The following is a 24,016-nucleotide window of genomic DNA, read 5'->3' on the forward strand; positions in this document are numbered from 1 at the left end:
TGGAGGAAAGTTCGGAGGAACTGTAAAGAAAGTTCGTGACCACAATCACTTCACCGGCGAATTTATTGGGCCTGCATGTAATGACTGCAACCTTCTCAGGCGCAGACCGAAAAAGTTGATTGTGTTCTTCCACAACCTGGCATACGATCAGAACTTCATTATCAGGAAGTTGGGGTATGATAGTAAAGACATCTTCATCATTCCGAATTCAGAGGAGAAGCTGATAACTTTTTCCAAGAAGTTACATGATAAGTTCAGCATTCAGTTTGTCGATACGTTCCGTTTTATGAGTCGGGGTCTTGCTTCGCTCGCTGAGTTCTTGCCTGCAGACAAGTTTATAAGTACTACTGAGTTTTTCGCGCCTGATGAGTTGGAGTTGGTTACCCGCAAGGGTGTCTTCCCGTATGATTTTGTGGATTCTTTTGCTCGACTAGATGATACTCGTCTTCCATCCATCGATGATTTCTACAATAGTCTGACTGATTCCATGATTTCAGAGATGGAGTACGCTCATGCAGTGAAAGTCTGGGACAAGTTTCAGTGTGCTACTTTGGGGGAGTACGCTGACTTGTATCTAAAGACAGATGTCCTGATTTTGGCGGATGTATTCGAGAATTTCTGTTCCATATGTTTGGAGACATACAGCCTAGATCCGTCTCACTATGTTTCTTGTCCAGGGTTCGCTTTCGATGCGATGCTTCGAACCACAGGCGTACAGCTAGAGCTTCTTACCGATTATGATATGTACATGTTTGTGGAGGCTGGTATTAGGGGGGGAGTAGCGCAAAGCATTAAACGTCATTGCGTAGCCAATAACTCCTACATACCTGAGACATATGATGCATCCAAGCCATCCACATTCCTGGAGTACATTGATGCAAATAATTTGTACGGGTGGGCGATGTCTCTGCCGCTTCCAATTCGGCATTTCCAATGGGCAGACACATCAATTGATGTCGTGTCTGTCCCAGATGATTCTCCTACAGGCTACATTATTGAGTGTGATGTGGAGTACCCTCCCGAGCTCCATGAAAGTCATAAAGACCTGCCATTTCTCCCCATAAATCAGTGTCCGCCCGGCTCAAATCAATCAAAGTTGATGACAACACTTGAAAATAAAGAGCACTACATTGTCCACTACAAAAACCTCCAGCAAGCGGTATCTCATGGGCTGAGAGTGACTAAGATACATCGAGTCCTGCAGTTTGAGCAGTCGGCATGGTTGGAGCCCTATATTCGGCTGAATACCAACAAGCGGAAAGCAGCAGCCAACGAGTTCGAGAAGGAGTTCTTTAAGCTCGCTGTGAACTCGACATTTGGTAAACTGATGGAAAATAAAAGGCGGAGGCTCAAAATGGAGTTGGTGTGCTCTGAGAAGAGGTTCAAGAAGTTGGTGTGTCGTCCGTCCTTCAAGGACCGTACAATGTACGAACCGAATTTGTCTCTAGTCCACCTTAATCACGAGACCATCATTTTCGACAAGCCGATCTATGCCGGACTGGCCGTACTAGATCTTTCAAAGACTCTCATGTACGACTTCCACTACAATACCATGAAACCCCGTTACCATGACAATATTCACCTGATGTATATGGATACAGACAGTTTTGTGTATGAGATCCAGACAACAGACTTTTACTCAGACCTCAAAGCCGACCCTACACTGATGGCTAAATTCGACACCAGCTGCTACCCTTCCGACCACCCATGCTTCTCCCCCATCAACAAGAAAGTTGTCGGTAAATTCAAAGATGAATGTGGGGGAGAAGTGATGGAGGAGTTTGTAAGCCTACGGGCCAAACTCTACGCCTACAGGTGTGGTGGTAAGAGCGAGAAAAAGGCCAAGGGCATCCAGCGATGTGTGGTCAAAAACCACATAACATTCGATGACTACCTGGAAGCCCTGCAAGACCACCGCACAATGAGGGCAGGTGTTAGAGCAATTCGCTCCCATCAGCACATACTCTATACTGAGTACAGCAATAAGCTGGCCATAACGTGGGAGGACGACAAACGGCTGATCTGCGAAGATGGTATCCACACAGTACCCCACGGATATGTTGGAGGCGGCGAATAATTTTTTTTCTGTAAATAGTTTTTGATTTAAATAGTTTGGCAGTTTGGTAGTTGTTTCCATTTGTTGTATAGTTTTTCTGTTTTTGCTGTACAGTTTATGTTTTTGATTTATAGTTTCCATTTTTGTTGTAAAGTTTCAGTTTTTTTATGTGTAGTTTTTGTTTTTGCTCCATTTTTGTTGTGTAAAATATGTTCTTAATTTAATAAATACAATTTTACCTACATATTGTTTATTATTTTTAATATAGAACCTATATCCCACGAGGTACTGATACTTATAAATGTCTTACAGAATGGTGAAATGTAATTATACACAAACATTAAAATATCTGCTTCCATGCAGCTTTTAAAACACGAGTACGCAAACATGAACTTGTTTATAAAAGTGAAATTGAACGCAGACATTACAAATATCTGCTTCCGTGCAGCTTTAAAACACGAGTACGCAAACATGAACTTGTTTATAAAAGTGAAATTGAACGCAGACATTAAAAATATCTGCTTCCATGCAGCTTTTAAACACATGTACGCAAACATGAACTTGTTTATAAAAGTGAAATTGAACGCAGACATTAAAAATATCTGCTTCCATGCAGCTTTAAAACACGTGTACGCAAACATGAGAAGAGATTATTACTTGTGAGTTAGGACTCTGAAAATTTTTTGGCCAGCTAAGATGGAGTAATAAATGTTTTTTTAAATTATCATTACTTTAACTAACGCATCCACAACGATAGTATTGATAACATATATTTTAGTTAAAACCTATAAGTGATAAGACTTTAAGAAAAAACTGTCGGTTACAACAACAAAATGACTGTGGATTTTGTGGATTTTTTGGATTCTGTGGATTTTGGTCTATAAGGTTCATAACAATGTTGGTAGAGAATTGTAACTCGACCTTACATACACTAACATACTTTATAAACCTACAGCCGATGACGACATCCATCAGATGAAATCAAGATGGCAGTCTCCACTAAATAAGATGGTCCCTCCAGCAGACAACGATGGTATATATTTTTTTCCCTGATTTTCTAAGTTAATAATTATGATTTTCCAAGATGGTGGATGTAACGAAAAATTGTAACATGAATGAGTGGGGTGTTCGATGACGATGCCATTGTAACAGAGGGGTGGGGGTGCTAGATGATGTACTTGTAATTTAGAGGAGTGGGGTGTTCGATACGTAGGTTTTTAATTAAAATTTTATTAAATAATATTTTTTTAATTTTATTTTAAAATTTTGATTATTTAATTTTTTAAAATTTAAATTTGTTTTCATTAAAATCGGATAATAAATAAAGATTTTCAAGATGGCGGACGAAACTCAAAATAGAGGAATGTTGTAGAAAACAAAATGGCCACCGGACTTGATGTAATCCAAGATGGTCGCCGGAAGTGACGTAATCCAAGATGGTCGCAGGAAGGGACGCAATCTAAGATGGCCGCCGGAAGTGACGCAATCTAAGATGGCCGCCGGAAGTGAAGTAATCCAAGATGGCTGCCGGAAGTGACGTCATCCAAGATGGCCGCTGGAAGTGACGTCATCCAAGATGGTCGCCTCGAATCCCCGAATCCCCCTCCCCCCTCCCCTGTCCCCATATGAACCAAATACACCTACTTATATTAATATTTGTAACTTAAAAAGTAATAAAATATAAATAATCTTGTTTCATATACGCAACTGTGATTCACTGGCTACGGAAAGCAATGTTCAAATTCAAATACAAATCACGTACCTAATACTCTGAAGGATGAACGAGATACGACACCTGATAAAAGAGCCAGATCCCATACACAGAAAAGAACGAATTGACCGAGATGAACGAATCATTTCACGGAACTGATCCAAAAGAACCGATTCGGTCAAAAGAACCGTTCTGCCCATCACTACTGGACTGGACTTCCCCGGCCCGCTCTGGGGAACTGCCCTGTGGCCTTGACGCACCGTCAGCACAGGGCATCCCGGGATTTTAAAACCGATCCCCGGTTCTTTCGGTGCTTTCGGGGTTCGACATAACATTTTGTTTCCATTGCGTGCTAAGGTCATATTCGCTTGCTGCTCTCCTCTGAGGAGAGAGCTGTGCGGGCGGGGTGAGCCAGGCTGCGTGTGCGCTAGTGACTAGTCTTTACATAAGGTTAGTTTTCCTTTCGATTTCGTTACGTAAATAATAGACGTTATTTTTTAAGTTAATGATTCTGTGATTTCGCGTGATTTTACACGATTATTTGTTCATATGTCCCTCCCCCTGCCCCCTTCCAAGTAAAACATTGAGGGCAAGACTGAGATGTGTTCACGTTAGTAGATACCTAATTATTGCAATAAAAACATTGCGACACAAATGTTTATCTTTTAACTTTTGGTCACTGAAACTTGTTTAATCGTTCAAAACTAACTTACTATTACTACTCAGGGGCGCAGCAACAAGGGGGGGGGGGGCAAGGGTATTTTGCCCCCCTCCTCCTTCTGAAGCCATGAAGTGGGGGCAAACGGGGCCAAAGAAAGTGCTGTGTAATCAATTTTTAGATAATAAAACTGCTTAAAAAGCACCATTTTCCACCTTGAAATACAAATTTTCCCGGGGGAGTGCCCCCGGACCCCCGTTTCAATAGGGGGGATCGATGATTCTTTATAAAAAGGTATATTGCCCCCTCCCCCTGGAAATTAATTGTTGCACCCCTGCTGCAGCTACTACTACTACTACTACTACTACTACTACTACTACTACTACTACTACTACTTCATCACCGACTGTTGCGCCAGTAATAAAAAAATGGGGGTTGTCTGTAAAGTCGGTTTACGGACGATAATTTTACGTGATAACGTCATAAGAAAACATTGATGAAAAATTGCATTCTTTTTAATTTTCAAATATTATTTACAGATTTTGCAAATTTATTTTTAATAATTTGTTCAAATATAATCACGAACAATAAATTAGATTAAAAGGCCGCCTTGACCTGTTTGATATTATAAAAGATTTTCTCGCACGGTGGTTGGCCGGTTCTTGCACGCTCGGCTCAGGCGGAACGTGACAATTTTAAGTTCGTGCAGCCGGCGTTTATCGATTTGTAAGACGTCATCACGTCAGAAAAAAAATTATAAATACCAGTAGCGAGAGTCCCGGTAATTCCCGGCCGGTTGCGAACCCCGGTGCAGTGCGTGGGGGCTTGGGGGTGTGGTGGGGGCAGCGCCTCTCTGCGGCCGTCAGTCACCGCTGGCGCTAGTCACCGCTCAGCAGTGCGCGCGGCCACAGTGCACGGTCCACACTCTCCAGTCCACGGTCCACACGCTCCAGTCCACGGTCCACACTCCCCAGTCCACGGTCCACACGCTCCAGTCCACGGTCCGCGGTCCACAGGTGAGCCACTCTGTTCGATACTATTTATTTTATTTATTTATTTATCGTCTTTATTGGTGGAGAAGTTAAGGCCTTTTCTTACACTTAACCACTTTTCTGCAATTACATCAAATAGTGGAATATTAAAAATTAAGCATGATATAAGCAGATGTTGACCAAATATCATAAGGACAAATAAAAATTTTAACTTAATGTTCAAATATTAACTATTACATAAGATTCAACCATAACTCTACATCATCTTTTTTTTTTTTTTTTTTTTTTTTTAAATTTCCACACGACTTTAAATACAGGGAACGGAACGAAGCATTCAAAATTTTTCTTTGCTGCAAATTTATACGCTAAATATTTGCTACAAACGGTTTGTTATTTGTAAAAAAAAACACTTGTTTGCCAGATTGGTTTCTCCCTGTGAGCCGGACAATGCCTTCCATTTTTCTTGTCGAGTCTCAAAGTCAGTACTGATATTTAGTCATGAAGCTGTGGGAATGTATCATGTTAACTACGAGATTTTACCCCCAAGGTTATGTATGTTTGGTTTGCAGTGAGTTATAATTTCTCCAAGTATTCTAAAGTGAGATGAAGGTAATTTTTAATGAATAATACAATAAATTACATGCTGTACACATTTTTCGGCGTTTCTCGCCCTTATTAAGTGAATCAAGGTGTGTGTGTGTGTGTGTGTATATATATATATATATATATTAAAAAGGAATTATGCGTATCTCCGAAACTACAAAAGGAGACATGACGATTGTGTTATCCATAGTAAAAAAAAAAAACAACATATAAGCACGGATTTAACTTTTTTCTCGAAATTTTACAATTACACTTGTGAGGGAGAGAAAAGGGCATGGAATTTTGTGATCATAACAGAGATTTAAAATGCTGATTATGAGTCCCATCCTCAAGAAAAAAAAAAACGTTATTTTCATTAAGTTGTAAACATATACCGCAGATGGCTGAGGAGTGGTTGTTTGTTGACCGAAGGCGGAAGGTAATACATTTTAAAACTAAATAATGTGTCAGTTCAACCGATTATTTTTTAAATTTCTACCTCAATGAGTGAAAAGGGCGTATGTTTATAAAATTGATATAATTTCCGAAAAATATGTTAAATTTTCATCCAGAAAACAGTTCAAGTCCAGCCCGAGTTTCTCGACATCTGCCAAGAAGCAGGAAAGTGGGTGTGGTTTCACGGAGCCAAGCATGTCCGAGTACGCTTCGACGACACTTGGCTCACATCAAGCAACCTCGAAGCAGAAGCAGCTCTTGCTTGATTTGTTTGGGCCACAGACACGGTGCTTGCAACTGACACTTGTTGCCGCGGTCCTTGCGGGACTACCTCGTCTCAAACAGTCATGAGTGTGTTTACAGGGTATCGACAGGTTGCCTACCACTCAGGCGCAGTGTATCACAGTATCACGGAATAGTAGACTTTTAGAACTACAACGCTCACACGTAGAAAGTTAAGTAATGATTTTGCTTGAGAGAAGAAAACTGAACATTTTATTATTTTGAAATGAAACTTCTTTGGGCGCGATAAGGGTAAAATTTCAGTTAAAATTTCAAGGGCGAATTTTAATGCAACCTTTCGTGAAACATTGTTTTGAAACGTTTCTGACGCCAAAGAGATAAAAAAGATAGCTTGCGAGTCGAGGTTTGGATTACCACAGAAGTTTCACTTCTATCGCGCGTGCTGAGTCACACGCGCTCTTTTGACGTGACAACGTCTAATAAAACGATGAACGCCGGCTGCACGCACGAAAAAGTGTCCCGTTACGCTGTGACCCGTTACGCTCATTGTACGCTTGCGCCGCATCTATCTCTCTTCCACTCGATTGGAACAACCATCGATTTGACTTTTTCCAGGCACTTTAAACTTGAAACACTCCCATTCGTTTCCTACTTTTCGTATCATCGTCCTATCCTTAACAGAATAACACAGATTAAAAGAAGAAGTTAAATAGCAAACATGCATAAAAGTTATAGTTAAAATAATATCTTCGTTAAAGTAATAAACAAATTTGAATTAATGAGTGCAAATAAAAGTAAATTTATCAATTAAATTGTAGATTTCATTTCACTCCTTTGTATCCATGCAAAATAGTGATAACTCAAAAAATATGATTCAATTTTATTCATAAAAGTATGCAATCATTTCATCAATGTTTTGTTATGACGTCACGTTAAACTATTGTCCGTAAACCGACTTTACAGACAACCAATTTTTTTTTAATACTTTCTTTAAAAAAGGTCATAAATACATAAATGTATTGATGTTGTTTATAAATGAAACACCTTGTCAAGTCTGTATGAAATACATTATTGTAGCCCACTAAGGATTACAATAAAAATTAAAAAAAAATATCTTTGTTACCTTATGTACCTTAGTTGTAATGTTCTTATTTTGTCTTACCTTTTTTTAAACCCTGGAAGGAAGGGTCCGGCCCCGTGTCGCGTGACCGAGCATCAGGGGAGGGGGGGGGGGGGGCAACGTCGCGACCAGTGATTGGCTCATTCTAACACCTCCTCGCTCTGTCGACGCGGGTTTACCCAGTCTTCATTGAATCAACAATCAGTTCGGTTGAATGTTCAAGGGAGAAAAATAAAGTTACAACACACCACCTACCATGAAAACAATATTTAGAAACATGCGTTTTAACAGTTTGTCATTTCAATATTTTCCCATATATATAATATATATTTAAAATTAGTGTATTGTGGGCAATATGAAGTTAAACCTATATCTGCTTTGTATTTTTTTTTTAATTTTAGTTTTCGTAAGTCATTGAAAACTTCTCATCTTAGTGTAGTCACAGAGCGATTGTATATTTTGTTCAGTAACGGCTAAGGATAAATCTGAAGGCACTATTTAAATCCATTGAGATGTTGGAAATTCTTTGTCTGAACTCAACTGTTCAAAACATAACTGGAAGGTGTCGTTATATGCTTACAACAACGATTGTGTAAACATAACTCCATAAATACTTAAATAAATTGTATTTGTTTACAACTATTAATTTGACAAAACAATATTGGTAAGAACTCTAGTTAATGATTGGCTATCTTTCCTGCTTGACTTCACTCGTGCTATTCTGGGATTGTCCAGATTGTGACGTGTCAGGGAAGTACGTGATCATTCAAGGCTGTAGCCAGGATTTTGTGAAGGATAACCATTATATAACTTATTACAAGTAAAGTATTCTTTACAATGGAATTTTTTGAATTTTAAAGAGAAAATCGTTTGTCACACTAAAATCTCAGGGAATAGTAGACTTTGACTTCTCCAACGTTTACACGTAGAATTTTTAAGTAGTGATTTTGCTTGAGAAAATAAAACCGGACATTTTATACTGTGTTTATTGTTATTTATTTGTTTTAATACTTTGTCCTTAAGTGAATTGTTTGAATTCAATAAGACAGGTTATAAATACATACATATTAATGTCAATAAGTACAGTAAACACACACACTCACGCATGTGCAAACTGGCATGAAATATAGACTGTACTTGGAAACACAATTCCTGCTACTTCTGTGTACGAGGGCTGTAACATGCAGGAAATACACCAATGTTGTCTACTAAGGATTACAATATTGCCTGAATTATATCTTTGTAACCTTATGTAGCTAAATTGTTATTTCCTAATTCAGTTCTCGCTTGTTATTTGTTTGTTTTTAAACTCCTAAAAAAAAAGGGGGGGGGGGGGTGGACCATTCAGAGCCAAGCTCTCGCAAGACGTGTTGGTTGTTTTTTGGTTCACATTATTTAAGAGATATTCTCTGAGGACTCAGCGCGATAGTTTTCTGAATTTGCTGTTTGTTCACTTTTTTTTTAAACATAGCCTATATCTATTAAACGGCATTTGCGAGCTGGAGGATTGCACACAACCACTTGCGTGACTTTCGAAAGCGCTCTTAAGGATAAAGTCAAGAGACGTTCTTAAGGAGTAAGTCAGCGGGCGTCCTTGAAGGAGTATGTCAACAGTTGCTTTTAAGGAGTAAGTCAAGAGGCGATCTTAAGGAGAAAGTCAACGGGTGCTCCTAAAATATTAGCCTACGTAAGTTATCATTCGTAAAATAATCCATTAACTTTAATATGTTACGAGCAATGTTTATATAATTTTACGGATTATTGCAAATACATAAACTTATAGATACTTAAATGAATACTATACAAGTAGTAACATAAATGATGACATGTATACACGGCCGCTAAGAAGCAGTTCTAGCAGTGCTGGTGGGAAGGCAGTGTTACACGAGCAGGAACAGACCCCACCGTGTGTAGTGTTCTCCTGGGGTCTTCAGCGGGTCTAGAGAGTACAGCAACTCATTGATGCAGCATGAGAGGGGGGTGTATGGCGGCCTTTGTTTACGAATGTATCAGCTGTACCTGTATTGGAGGTTAAATATCACGCCATTCGTATTATGAAGACTCGCTTTGGACTTTTAATATATATATATATATATATATATATAAATATTAACCAGTAGATTTTTTGATCTGATTTTCTTTGCAACTCATTGATGCAGCATGAGAGGGGGGTGTATGGCGGCCTTTGTTTACGAATGTATCAGCTGTACCTGTATTGGAGGTTAAATATCACGCCATTCGTATTATGAAGACTCGCTTTGGACTTTTAATATATATATATATATATATATATAAATATTAACCAGTAGATTTTTTGATCTGATTTTCTTTGCAACTCATTGATGCAGCATGAGAGGGGGGTGTATGGCGGCCTTTGTTTACGAATGTATCAGCTGTACCTGTATTGGAGGTTAAATATCACGCCATTCGTATTATGAAGACTCGCTTTGGACTTTTAATATATATATATATATATATATAAATATTAACCAGTAGATTTTTTGATCTGATTTTCTTTGCAACTCATTGATGCAGCATGAGAGGGGGGTGTATGGCGGCCTTTGTTTACGAATGTATCAGCTGTACCTGTATTGGAGGTTAAATATCACGCCATTCGTATTATGAAGACTCGCTTTGGACTTTTAATATATATATATATATATATATATAAATATTAACCAGTAGATTTTTTGATCTGATTTTCTTTGCAACTCATTGATGCAGCATGAGAGGGGGGTGTATGGCGGCCTTTGTTTACGAATGTATCAGCTGTACCTGTATTGGAGGTTAAATATCACGCCATTCGTATTATGAAGACTCGCTTTGGACTTTTAATATATATATATATATATATATATATAAATATTAACCAGTAGATTTTTTGATCTGATTTTCTTTGCAACTCATTGATGCAGCATGAGAGGGGGGTGTATGGCGGCCTTTGTTTACGAATGTATCAGCTGTACCTGTATTGGAGGTTAAATATCACGCCATTCGTATTATGAAGACTCGCTTTGGACTTTTAATATATATATATATATATATATAAATATTAACCAGTAGATTTTTTGATCTGATTTTCTTTGCAACTCATTGATGCAGCATGAGAGGGGGGTGTATGGCGGCCTTTGTTTACGAATGTATCAGCTGTACCTGTATTGGAGGTTAAATATCACGCCATTCGTATTATGAAGACTCGCTTTGGACTTTTAATATATATATATATATATATATATATATATATATATATATATATATATATATTAACCAGTAGATTTTTTGATCTGATTTTCTTTGCAACTCATTGATGCAGCATGAGAGGGGGGTGTATGGCGGCCTTTGTTTACGAATGTATCAGCTGTACCTGTATTGGAGGTTAAATATCACGCCATTCGTATTATGAAGACTCGCTTTGGACTTTTAATATATATATATATATATATATAAATATTAACCAGTAGATTTTTTGATCTGATTTTCTTTGCAACTCATTGATGCAGCATGAGAGGGGGGTGTATGGCGGCCTTTGTTTACGAATGTATCAGCTGTACCTGTATTGGAGGTTAAATATCACGCCATTCGTATTATGAAGACTCGCTTTGGACTTTTAATATATATATATATATATATATATATAAATATTAACCAGTAGATTTTTTGATCTGATTTTCTTTGCAACTCATTGATGCAGCATGAGAGGGGGGTGTATGGCGGCCTTTGTTTACGAATGTATCAGCTGTACCTGTATTGGAGGTTAAATATCACGCCATTCGTATTATGAAGACTCGCTTTGGACTTTTAATATATATATATATATATATATAAATATTAACCAGTAGATTTTTTGATCTGATTTTCTTTGCAACTCATTGATGCAGCATGAGAGGGGGGTGTATGGCGGCCTTTGTTTACGAATGTATCAGCTGTACCTGTATTGGAGGTTAAATATCACGCCATTCGTATTATGAAGACTCGCTTTGGACTTTTAATATATATATATATATATATATATATATATATATATATATATATATATATATATATATAAATATTAACCAGTAGATTTTTTGATCTGATTTTCTTTGCAACTCATTGATGCAGCATGAGAGGGGGGTGTATGGCGGCCTTTGTTTACGAATGTATCAGCTGTACCTGTATTGGAGGTTAAATATCACGCCATTCGTATTATGAAGACTCGCTTTGGACTTTTAATATATATATATATATATATATATATATATATATATATATATATTAACCAGTAGATTTTTTGATCTGATTTTCTTTGCAACTCATTGATGCAGCATGAGAGGGGGGTGTATGGCGGCCTTTGTTTACGAATGTATCAGCTGTACCTGTATTGGAGGTTAAATATCACGCCATTCGTATTATGAAGACTCGCTTTGGACTTTTAATATATATATATATATATATATATATATATATATATATATATATATATAAATATTAACCAGTAGATTTTTTGATCTGATTTTCTTTGCAACTCATTGATGCAGCATGAGAGGGGGGTGTATGGCGGCCTTTGTTTACGAATGTATCAGCTGTACCTGTATTGGAGGTTAAATATCACGCCATTCGTATTATGAAGACTCGCTTTGGACTTTTAATATATATATATATATATATATATATATATATATATAAATAAATATTAACCAGTAGATTTTTTGATCTGATTTTCTTTGCAACTCATTGATGCAGCATGAGAGGGGGGTGTATGGCGGCCTTTGTTTACGAATGTATCAGCTGTACCTGTATTGGAGGTTAAATATCACGCCATTCGTATTATGAAGACTCGCTTTGGACTTTTAATATATATATATATATATATATATATATATATATATATATAAATATTAACCAGTAGATTTTTTGATCTGATTTTCTTTGCAACTCATTGATGCAGCATGAGAGGGGGGTGTATGGCGGCCTTTGTTTACGAATGTATCAGCTGTACCTGTATTGGAGGTTAAATATCACGCCATTCGTATTATGAAGACTCGCTTTGGACTTTTAATATATATATATATATATATATATATATATATAAATATTAACCAGTAGATTTTTTGATCTGATTTTCTTTGCAACTCATTGATGCAGCATGAGAGGGGGGTGTATGGCGGCCTTTGTTTACGAATGTATCAGCTGTACCTGTATTGGAGGTTAAATATCACGCCATTCGTATTATGAAGACTCGCTTTGGACTTTTAATATATATATATATATATATATATATATATATAAATATTAACCAGTAGATTTTTTGATCTGATTTTCTTTGCAACTCATTGATGCAGCATGAGAGGGGGGTGTATGGCGGCCTTTGTTTACGAATGTATCAGCTGTACCTGTATTGGAGGTTAAATATCACGCCATTCGTATTATGAAGACTCGCTTTGGACTTTTAATATATATATATATATAAATATTAACCAGTAGATTTTTTGATCTGATTTTCTTTGGAACGGCCTAACTACAGTATAAACAAACGCCCGCCTGAGACCGATGCGCTGGCTGGCCTTGGAGGTGCAGCGCGCAGACGCCTGTTGCGTCACAAGATCAAGGTCACGCACTTGCAGACACTGTAGGCCTGCTTGTTTTACGAAACTGGTCACGGGATACGTCAAAACAAAACAAAAATGTAGGCAGGAGAGATAAAATGAAACTTTGCCTGAGTTCAAATATTACGCATGTCACACTCGGGGAAAAAAGAAAGTGAAATGAGACGCAGGAATGACCTGCAGTTAGGCAACTAAGCCATAGTTCGCGCCAAACCCACGAGGACTCGATAAACCTTTATGTAAAACTTACAAACAGTAGTGTATAATAGCCGGAGTTGGGACAGGCTTCATTCAGGCTGTGGGGCCTTGTGCCGGGGTTCAGGATGTGGATTGTGACGTCATGGCGGCCATCTTGGATGAACTTGACCTTACCTTCAAAATTTGCCAAAATTGCCCAAAAAATGACTCAAAATTACCCAAAAATTTCCATAAATACGTTAAAATCCGATAAAAATTTCAATTATTTTTTTTAAATAAAAAATCTCAAAAAAATTGAAGAATAAAATTTTTTCCTCGGTTTAGAGGGAAATTTTCCCGATTTGAGGGAAAATTTCCCGTTTTGGTCATCAAAAACTCAACATTCAGAATTCGAAAAAACTCAAAAAACCAAAAGTCCACAAAGTGGCTTGAATCTCCGTCGACAAGCCGCCATAAGCCGGCCTAATCTTTAATTTTCGACCAAAAATTTTTGAAACAATTCCAAAAAAAATTGCTTACTTCAAATGTTCAGTTACTTAATTAATTTCGGTCCTCGGTTCGATTCCCGGCGAGAGTAAAATTGTAATTTAAATATAAACAATTACAAATCTTAAAAAAAAATTAATTTTTTTAAATACAATTGCTTAAGTCCCACCGTTGTAATTTTCGTTACGGCCGCCATCTTGAAAATCCGGAAATTTTATGCTAGAAATTCGGGAAAAAAATTAAAATTCATAAAAAAATTAATCAAATTTTAATAAAAAATCCGCCATTTTTAATTAAGACACCACCATTGCACATTTCGTTACGATCACCATCCTGGATTCTAGAAACGTTACACTTTTCGTTACGCCTGACATCTTGGTTGTGTATGACATCATCGTTGTACGTTTCAGTACGCCCGCCATCTTGGATTTTAGAACGTTGCAATTTTCGTTACGGACGTCATAATGATAATGCTTTTTTAGGCTAAAAATCGGGAAAAAATTAATTAGAATTTAATAAAAACATTCCGCCATCTTGGATTATGGTGTCTCTGTGGGGATACGCTAAACACATCAAGTCAGCTTAGGCAACCACCAACACTCGACACTTAAAAAAAAATGGCGGCTGCAACTGTGGACGTCCGGACATCACCAGAACTTCAAGTTTCGCCCGTAACGACGCGTATTAGGCCAAGTCTGAAGCTTTAATCAACTTTTATGAACATTTTAAGAAGAAAAATAACTTATTTTGAAAGGGCAGTTTAGAATATCCCTGCAATAATCCTTGAATAACCTGCAATTTTCCACCGACTGCGATGCAGATGAGATGAAAGTTTTGCGAAACATATGATCACAACGCGGCTATTAATTAGAATGCAGAAGTGTTATAGCGCGCCGCACATGCATAATGGATTGCACTTTATGAAGGATCTTGGATTCTGGGCTGTAGCGTCTGCCCACTGCGCTGATGACGTTGCTACAACCCAGAAGCTGCGATACTTGCTCATTATGTTTATTATCTGTACTAACAATAAAACTGTTGGACTTAAATATTCTGAATGGAAGACTTGCATGAAATCATGAATAATAAACATTTTGGAACTGGCTATTTACATTATTAAGAATTCAAAACTACATTTTTAATTTTTTATATTCGTCTTTTTTTTCCCGGCATCAATTTAAAACGACTTGATGAATTTTAATGGACTTTTTCTCATGCGAATATGTACATCTTTGACTAACAAAAATACAAGGTTTGTATATATACTAAATGAGTGAAAAAAAGTAATTAATTATTTAAAACACGCATTTCAATCGTATCTATTAATTTAATAAGGCATACAAATAGCGGGGTAAGTTTTATTTTAAGAAGCAAAATGCATACTTCCGAATCAACTAGAACTGGTCGAGTACGAGCAGTACGAGCAGTACTCGGGGCGCGCTAGAGTGACGTCAGAGAACGGCCACGCTCTGACGCGGCCAGCCACGGCCTGGGAACACCCACCACGCACCACGCAGCCACACCGAGACTCTGTGGTTCAAGGCGACCGCTGATAGGAAGCTCTAATACACTTGTGAATGAGCGCGGGTATTCTCACAGAGTGGACGACCTCACCCGGCGGCCTCGTGCAAGAGCGGCTCATGTGCACAGGAGCTAACCAGTCCTGTGCAGCGCGGGGGTCCCCTCACCATGTCTCTCCACCGTGAGCGCATTGCGCAACGACCGTGGCTAACCAGTTCAGCAAGCATAACCCGCTCTAGCTCTGGGGTCGAACAAAGGTCACTCAGACTCCTGGTCTTTGTCGATGCAGAACTTTAATAAAGACACGAAAATTAATTTAGTTAAATACCTATCACTTCATTTAAATATTTTACAATAAACGTTAAAATTCCAGGTTCATATATTAATAATTTTTTTTTTCATAAACATTATTTATTGCAAGTAACAACAAGCTCATTTTTAGAGTCTTCCGCGTTTCACATTTGAAACAGTTCTCCTGGTGGGTGAAGCGAGTCTTTTTCATGCCTTGCCGTGCGTTTCATGGGCATCTTTTCGTGACACTTGACTGCTACGAGATAATCGGTCACCCTGGAGCAATACCTTTCATGCCGCCTGAGATTGCTACAGTGCACATCAATATTGTCGGAGTAGATCCAAAATACCCAAGTGCATGATGATAGCTAAACAACATTGGTAAATGAGAGGTCGGTACATGTTGGCCAAACTGTCGGCACCGACGTTCTCCTGGACTGGTGTAAATGCCTTCGTTAGAAGTCACCAATAGAATTATTGTCGGTTACGTTGTCACGCCTTGCCTTTGAAATATCCGTAGTTGTCGGCCTCGTTGCCATTCAGAAGACGTCTACCAGCGGAGCTGTGGACGCTCGGTCAGTCTGGAAGGAAGAAGATGCAACAACCGATGGTACGGATGTAATCGGGGTCTTTGATACTACTGCATATATCAAGTCCGAGAACAGATTAACATTAAGAGACAGCAGAGGCAATGGTACTACAGAGTACTACTCGAGGATGCTTCTAGCAGCGCGGAGTCTGCAGACCTGAAGGAAGTAGACACTCTACATTGAGAGGCAGCAGAGGCAATGGTACTACAGAGTACTACTCGAGGATGCTTCTAGCAGCGCGGAGTATGCAGTCCTGAAGGAAGTAGACACTCTACACTGAGAGACAGCAGGGGCAATGGTATTACAGAGTACTACTCGAGGATGCTTCTAGCAGCGTGGAGTCTGCAGACCTGAAGGAAGTAGACACTCTACATTGAGAGGCAGCAGAGGCAATGGTATTACAGAGTACTACTCGAGGATGCTTCTAGCAGTGTGGAGTCTGCAGACCTGAAGGAAGTAGACACTCTACATTGAGAGGCAGCAGAGGCAATGGTATTACAGAGTACTACTCGAGGATGCTTCTAGCAGTGTGGAGTCTGCAGACCTGAAGGAAGTAGACACTCTACACTGAGAGACAGCAAGGGCAATGGTATTACAGAGTACTACTCGAGGATGCTTCTAGCAGCGCGGAGTCTGCAGACCTGAAGGAAGTAGACACTCTACATTGAGAGGCAGCAGAGGCAATGGTATTACAGAGTACTACTCGAGGATGCTTCTAGCAGTGTGGAGTCTGCAGACCTGAAGGAAGTAGACACTCTACATTGAGAGGCAGCAGAGGCAATGGTATTACAGAGTACTACTCGAGGATGCTTCTAGCAGTGTGGAGTCTGCAGACCTGAAGGAAGTAGACACTCTACACTGAGAGACAGCAGGGGCAATGGTATTACAGAGTACTACTCGAGGATGCTTCTAGCAGCGTGGAGTCTGCAGACCTGAAGGAAGTAGACACTCTACATTGAGAGGCAGCAGAGGCAATGGTATTACAGAGTACTACTCGAGGATGCTTCTAGCAGTGTGGAGTCTGCAGACCTGAAGGAAGTAGACACTCTACACTGAGAGACAGCAGGGGCAATGGTATTACAGAGTACTACTCGAGGATGCTTCTAGCAGCGCGGAGTATGCAGTCCTGAAGGAAGTAGACACTCTACACTGAGAGGCAGCAGAGGCAATGGTATTACAGAGTACTACTCGAGGATGCTTCTAGCAGCGTGGAGTCTGCAGACCTGAAGGAAGTAGACACTCTACATTGAGAGGCAGCAGAGGCAATGGTATTACAGAGTACTACTCGAGGATGCTTCTAGCAGCGCGGAGTCTGCAGACCTGAAGGAAGTAGACACTCTACATTGAGAGGCAGCAGAGGCAATGGTACTACAGAGTACTACTCGAGGATGCTTCTAGCAGCGCGGAGTCTGCAGACCTGAAGGAAGTAGACACTCTACATTGAGAGGCAGCAGAGGCAATGGTATTACAGAGTACTACTCGAGGATGCTTCTAGCAGCGCGGAGTCTGCAGACCTGAAGGAAGTAGACACTCTACATTGAGAGGCAGCAGAGGCAATGGTACTACAGAGTACTACTCGAGGATGCTTATAGCAGCACGGAGTCTGCAGACCTGAAGGAAGTAGACACTCTACATTGAGAGGCAGCAGAGGCAATGGTACTACAGAGTACTACTCGAGGATGCTTCTAGCAGCACGGAGTCTGCAGACCTGAAGGAAGTAGACACTCTACATTGAGAGGCAGCAGAGGCAATGGTATTACAGAGTACTACTCGAGGATGCTTCTAGCAGCGCGGAGTCTGCAGACCTGAACGAAGTAAACACTTTACATTGAGAGGCAGCATAGGCAATGGTATTACAGAGTACTACTCGAGGATGCTTATAGCAGCGTGGAGTCTGCAGACCTGAAGGAAGTAGACACTCTACACTGAGAGACAGCAGAGGCAATGGTACTACAGAGTACTACTCGAGGATGCTTCTAGCAGCGCGGAGTATGCAGTCCTGAAGGAAGTAGACACTCTACATTGAGAGGCAGCAGGGGCAATGGTACTACAGAGTACTACTCGAGGATGCTTCTAGCAGCGTGGAGTCTGCAGACCTGAAGGAAGTAGACACTCTACATTGAGAGGCAGCAGAGGCAATGGTACTACAGAGTACTACTCGAGGATGCTTCTAGCAGCGCTGAGTATGCAGTCCTGAAGGAAGTAGACACTCTACACTGAGAGACAGCAGGGGCAATGGTATTACAGAGTACTACTCGAGAATGCTACTAGCAGCGTGGAGTCTGCAGACCTGAAGGAAGTAGACACTCTACATTGAGAGGCAGCAGAGGCAATGGTACTACAGAGTACTACTCGAGGATGCTTCTAGCATCGCGGAGTATGCAGTCCTGAAGGAAGTAGACACTCTACACTGAGAGACAGCAGGGGCAAGGGTATTACAGAGTACTACTCGAGGATGCTTCTAGCAGCGTGGAGTCTGCAGACCTGAAGGAAGTAGACACTCTACATTGAGAGGCAGCAGAGGCAATGGTATTACAGAGTACTACTCGAGGATGCTTCTAGCAGCGTGGAGTCTGCAGACCTGAAGGAAGTAGACACTCTACATTGAGAGGCAGCAGAGGCAATGGTACTACAGAGTACTACTCGAGGATGCTTCTAGCAGCGCTGAGTATGCAGTCCTGAAGGAAGTAGACACTCTACACTGAGAGACAGCAGGGGCAATGGTATTACAGAGTACTACTCGAGGATGCTTCTAACAGCGTGGAGTCTGCAGACCTGAAGGAAGTAGACACTCTACATTGAGAGGCAGCAGAGGCAATGGTATTACAGAGTACTACTCGAGGATGCTTCTAGCAGCGCGGAGTCTGCAGACCTGAAGGAAGTAGACACTCTACATTGAGAGACAGCAGGGGCAATGGTACTACAGAGTACTACTCGAGGATGCTTCTAGCAGCGTGGAGTCTGCAGACCTGAAGGAAGTAGACACTCTACATTGAGAGGCAGCAGAGGCAATGGTATTACAGAGTACTACTCGAGGATGCTTCTAGCAGCGCGGAGTCTGCAGACCTGAAGGAAGTTGACACTCTACATTGAGAGGCAGCAGAGGCAATGGTACTACAGAGTACTACTCGAGGATGCTTCTAGCAGCGCGGAGTATCCAGTCCTGAAGGAAGTAGACACTCTACACAGAGACAGCAGGGGCAATGGTATTACAGAGTACTACTCGAGGATGCTTCTAGCAGCGCGGAGTCTGCAGACCTGAAGAAAGTAGATATCCTTCATTAAAAGACAGCAGAGGTAATGGTACTACAGAGTACTACTCGAGGATGCTTCTAGCAGCGCTGAGTATGCAGTCCTGATGGAAGTAGACACTCTACATTGAGAGGCAGCAGAGGCAATGGTATTACAGAGTACTACTCGAGGATGCTTCTAGCAGCGCGGAGTATGCAGTCCTGAAGGAAATAGACACTCTACATTGAGAGGCAGCAGAGGCAATGGTATTACAGAGAACTACTCGAGGATGCTTCTAGCAGCGCGGAGTATGCAGTCCTGAAGGAAATAGACACTCTACATTGAGAGGCAGCAGAGGCAATGGTATTACAGAGTACTACTCGAGGATGCTTCTAGCAGCGCGGAGTATGCAGTCCTGAAGGAAATAGACACTCTACATTGAGAGGCAGCAGAGGCAATGGTATTACAGAGTACTACTCGAGGATGCTTCTAGCAGCGCGGAGTATGCAGTCCTGAAGGAAATAGACACTCTACATTGAGAGGCAGCAGAGGCAATGGTATTACAGAGTACTACTCGAGGATGCTTCTAGCAGCGCGGAGTCTGCAGACCTGAAGGAAGTAGACACTCTACATTGAGAGGCAGCAGAGGCAATGGTATTACAGAGTACTACTCGAGGATGCTTCTAGCAGCGCTGAGTATGCAGTCCTGAAGGAAGTAGACACTCTACATTGAGAGGCAGCATAGGCAATGGTATTACAGAGTACTACTCGAGGATGCTTCTAGCAGCGCGGAGTATGCAGTCCTGAAGGAAATAGACACTCTACATTGAGAGGCAGCAGAGGCAATGGTATTACAGAGTACTACTCGAGGATGCTTCTAGCAGCGCGGAGTCTGCAGACCTGAAGGAAGTAGACACTCTACATTGAGAGGCAGCAGAGGCAATGGTATTACAGAGTACTACTCGAGGATGCTTCTAGCAGCGCGGAGTCTGCAGACCTGAAGGAAGTAGACACTCTACATTGAGAGGCAGCAGAGGCAATGGTATTACAGAGTACTACTCGAGGATGCTTCTAGCAGCACGGAGTCTGCAGACCTGAAGGAAGTAGACACTCTACATTGAGAGGCAGCAGAGGCAATGGTATTACAGAGTACTACTCGAGGATGCTTCTAGCAGCGCGGAGTATGCAGTCCTGAAGGAAATAGACACTCTACATTGAGAGGCAGCAGAGGCAATGGTATTACAGAGTACTACTCGAGGATGCTTCTAGCAGCACGGAGTCTGCAGACCTGAAGGAAATAGACACTCTACATTGAGAGGCAGCAGAGGCAATGGTATTACAGAGTACTACTCGAGGATGCTTCTAGCAGCGCGGAGTCTGCAGACCTGAAGGAAATAGACACTCTACATTGAGAGGCAGCAGAGGCAATGGTATTACAGAGTACTGTTCGAGGATGCTTCTAGCAGCGCGGAGTCTGCAGACCTGAAGGAAGTAGATATCTTTCATTGGGAGGCAGCAGAGGAAGTGTAATCATGAAGGCTTGGCGCACCTTGGTGGTGAGTTGTCGGACGTGTTTGAGTTGCGCAATGAGAGCCTTCAGATAGAGAGTCAGTCCAGCAGTCGTCCCTGAACACGCATTCTCTTGTGTGTCTGTTCTTAGCCAAACTATCACTCGAGTAAGAGAATGTGTGTGTATAGTAATCTGGTGTCGCCTGGTGATGTTCTTGTTGTGCCGCTAATATGAAAATACGCTGTAATTGATTGCTATTGGACAGGTCTGCCATTAAATACACTTTGGTCACCTGCTTAATACAATTATACAAATAACCACATATAACCTATATTTTATAGGATGTTTCTGAACAACAGTGAGATGATCGTGATGATAATGAAAATTCTCCATTAATTGGTCAGTCTTTTCTTTAACATCCTGTTTACACACCTGATTGAGTGCTTCATTTTTAATAATTTTTTGTCTGCCACAAATTTCAGTCCAAATGGAATGATGTACGAGTCAGACCTGTAAAGAAGTTTAGAAATGGTTTTATTTGTAATATGAAGATGGTCATGTCCATGGCCGTAGATTCTGTGTGTGGGGGGGGGGGGGGGGCAGGGGGTAAAACCCCTGGAATTAAGAAGCCGCTCTCTTGTGGGGTTGTGCGGCCGGGGGGGGGGGGGGCTTATTGCGTTTGACAAAGCGTGACTGTGTAACGGGGTTGGTAAACATAAAATAAAAAACTACGTTTTAGGGAGAACTCTCTGTATATATGTAGTGTCTGTTCCTCTCCCCCCTCCCCCCCTTGTGAGTCCTGGTGATCTGTGCTCCTGGCTTCGACAGATACTACACAGTTGAAAAATATTTGGCAAGGATCATGACCACAGTGTTCAGAATAATGCATTTATGCGACTAAATAATGTCGCTTGTAGGTGTGGAACTGCCTGCTCCAATCAGAAGCTCGCTTTGCGCTCGGCAAAACGCGTTTGAGAGTTATGACACTGCAATGTATACAATTATTCTTATGATAATCAATCGTTTTGTATTAAATTTTTAATAATTGGTTGAAAATAGAAAATTAATATTTGGTTATGGCACAATTCATTTCCATGTAGTAACATACTGTACAATATTCGTTTCACTGCCTATGATATATCTTTTTTAAGATACATTAGGGATAAAATATATAAAAAACACCCAAACTTATTTTTAAGTTGATTTGGAGATGTAAAAATAGTTTTGTTAATATGTGCAACTCGCTAAAGTCTTGTTGAACCTGTTTATTTCCTTAGTGCTTTGTAGAAAATAAAATTTGTGTATTTTATTTGGTTACATAAATTGAAACAGTTTTTTTTATTTGTAAGTCCGTGTTTCTAACTCATAAAATGTAGGCCTACATACATAAACAATGAAGAATAAAAGAATAAAAATAATTATTATCAATTTTTAGTTACCTGAAAAACAAATTTTTATTAGAATCCTCAAAATATCTTAACCATATACACAAAAAAGTTTTAAAACTTAAAATATTTTACTTTATAATTTAGTTACTTAAAATAATAAAGTTCATAGTAGGATTTTAAATCCAGAATTAATTAGAACACTCAATTTAATGTGTAGCGATTGAAAAAAAATATAGATAACATATTACGTAAGTATTGACTTTAAATTTGTATTTAATGCGGAGGTATGGCTGTATTTTACAAGAGTAAGTAAGAAGCTGGAGACACAAAGTACCACATGTAACTTTGTGCAGTGTGTCAGAGATGTCACGAAATAGGAACAAAACACAAAGTACAATAGCCCCTCTCCTAAACCACGCAAAGCCCACTATGAAGATAACCTCATACTTGAAAGACAAGCGGGAGGTAATGTCACACCGAGGCTCCACAGCCGCGCCTGAGGGTTTCCGCAGCACAAGCAGAGAATCTGGGAGAAATGCTAAATGAAGCGGACGCAGATATGTGCTTTTAATGCTAAATAAGTATAATCGGAACGAGGAAAAAAAAATTAATTGCTATAAAGTGAAAATATAAGTGATAAACGGACATTGTTTAATGGAGCTTGATATAACCTGCATGTGAAATGACACGGGGAGTTCACTCGGGCTGCAAGTAGAGCACGCAACAAGGGCCTAACAGCCGAGGTCAGGGACTTGTGAAAGGGGAAGTCCAGTACAAACATTAACGAATAAGTTTTATAAATGCGGATTAAAAGAAAATTGCCACATTAAAAATCTCAGGGGACAAATAGGCTTTTAGAAGTCCAACGATTACACATAGACATTTAAGTAATGATTTTGCTTGAGAAAAGAAAACTGAAAGAAAAAAAAAATTATATGCATATTTTAATTGTTTTAGTACTTTATTGTTTGTTAAATACATTTACATCATTTTTATTTAATACGTGAAACACACATGTCAAGTTTGCATGAATACATTGCTTACGGCTAACACGTGTGAAAACCGGTATTGAATATCGACTTGTTGCAAACAACTGCTGGACGCGGGAGCTCGCTGCGACTGTGTGGGAGCAGGGAGGAACAGCTGAGCCAGCGGGACTCCTGTAAGCAGAGCGCGCAGATAACACCGCGTCTACGTGCCGCGAGCAGGCCTGTCCTCTCATCTCTGGTGCGGCACTGCCCGTGCTCTGGGCCCCCAGTGGACACTCCCCGTGCCCTGTGTCCTGGACTCCGCCCACTGGCCGAGCCGTCCCTGTAGCCACAGGCGCGCCCCAGGCCGTCATCACATGCGCCAGGTCACAGTTCAAGGCTTTCGTCATGCAGGGAACCATTTCTTTCA

At 40.4% G+C, this 24,016-nt stretch overlaps 1 protein-coding gene across 1 annotated transcript in view; it reads left to right on the plus strand.

Annotated features, from left to right (window-relative positions):
- The first annotated feature begins 5,307 nt into the window (after positions 1-5,307).
- Positions 5,308-24,016, plus strand: part of LOC134538894 (aliphatic sulfonates import ATP-binding protein SsuB 1-like) — a 48,588-nt gene continuing 29,879 nt past the window's right edge. The window contains exon 1 of the mRNA XM_063380499.1: positions 5,308-5,441. The gene's annotated coding sequence lies outside the window, so the exon portion shown is untranslated. The remainder of the gene's footprint in view (positions 5,442-24,016) is intronic.

The sequence above is a fragment of the Bacillus rossius genome, chromosome 14 (assembly GCF_032445375.1).
Source record: "Bacillus rossius redtenbacheri isolate Brsri chromosome 14, Brsri_v3, whole genome shotgun sequence".
Classification (NCBI taxonomy): domain Eukaryota; kingdom Metazoa; phylum Arthropoda; class Insecta; order Phasmatodea; family Bacillidae; genus Bacillus; species Bacillus rossius.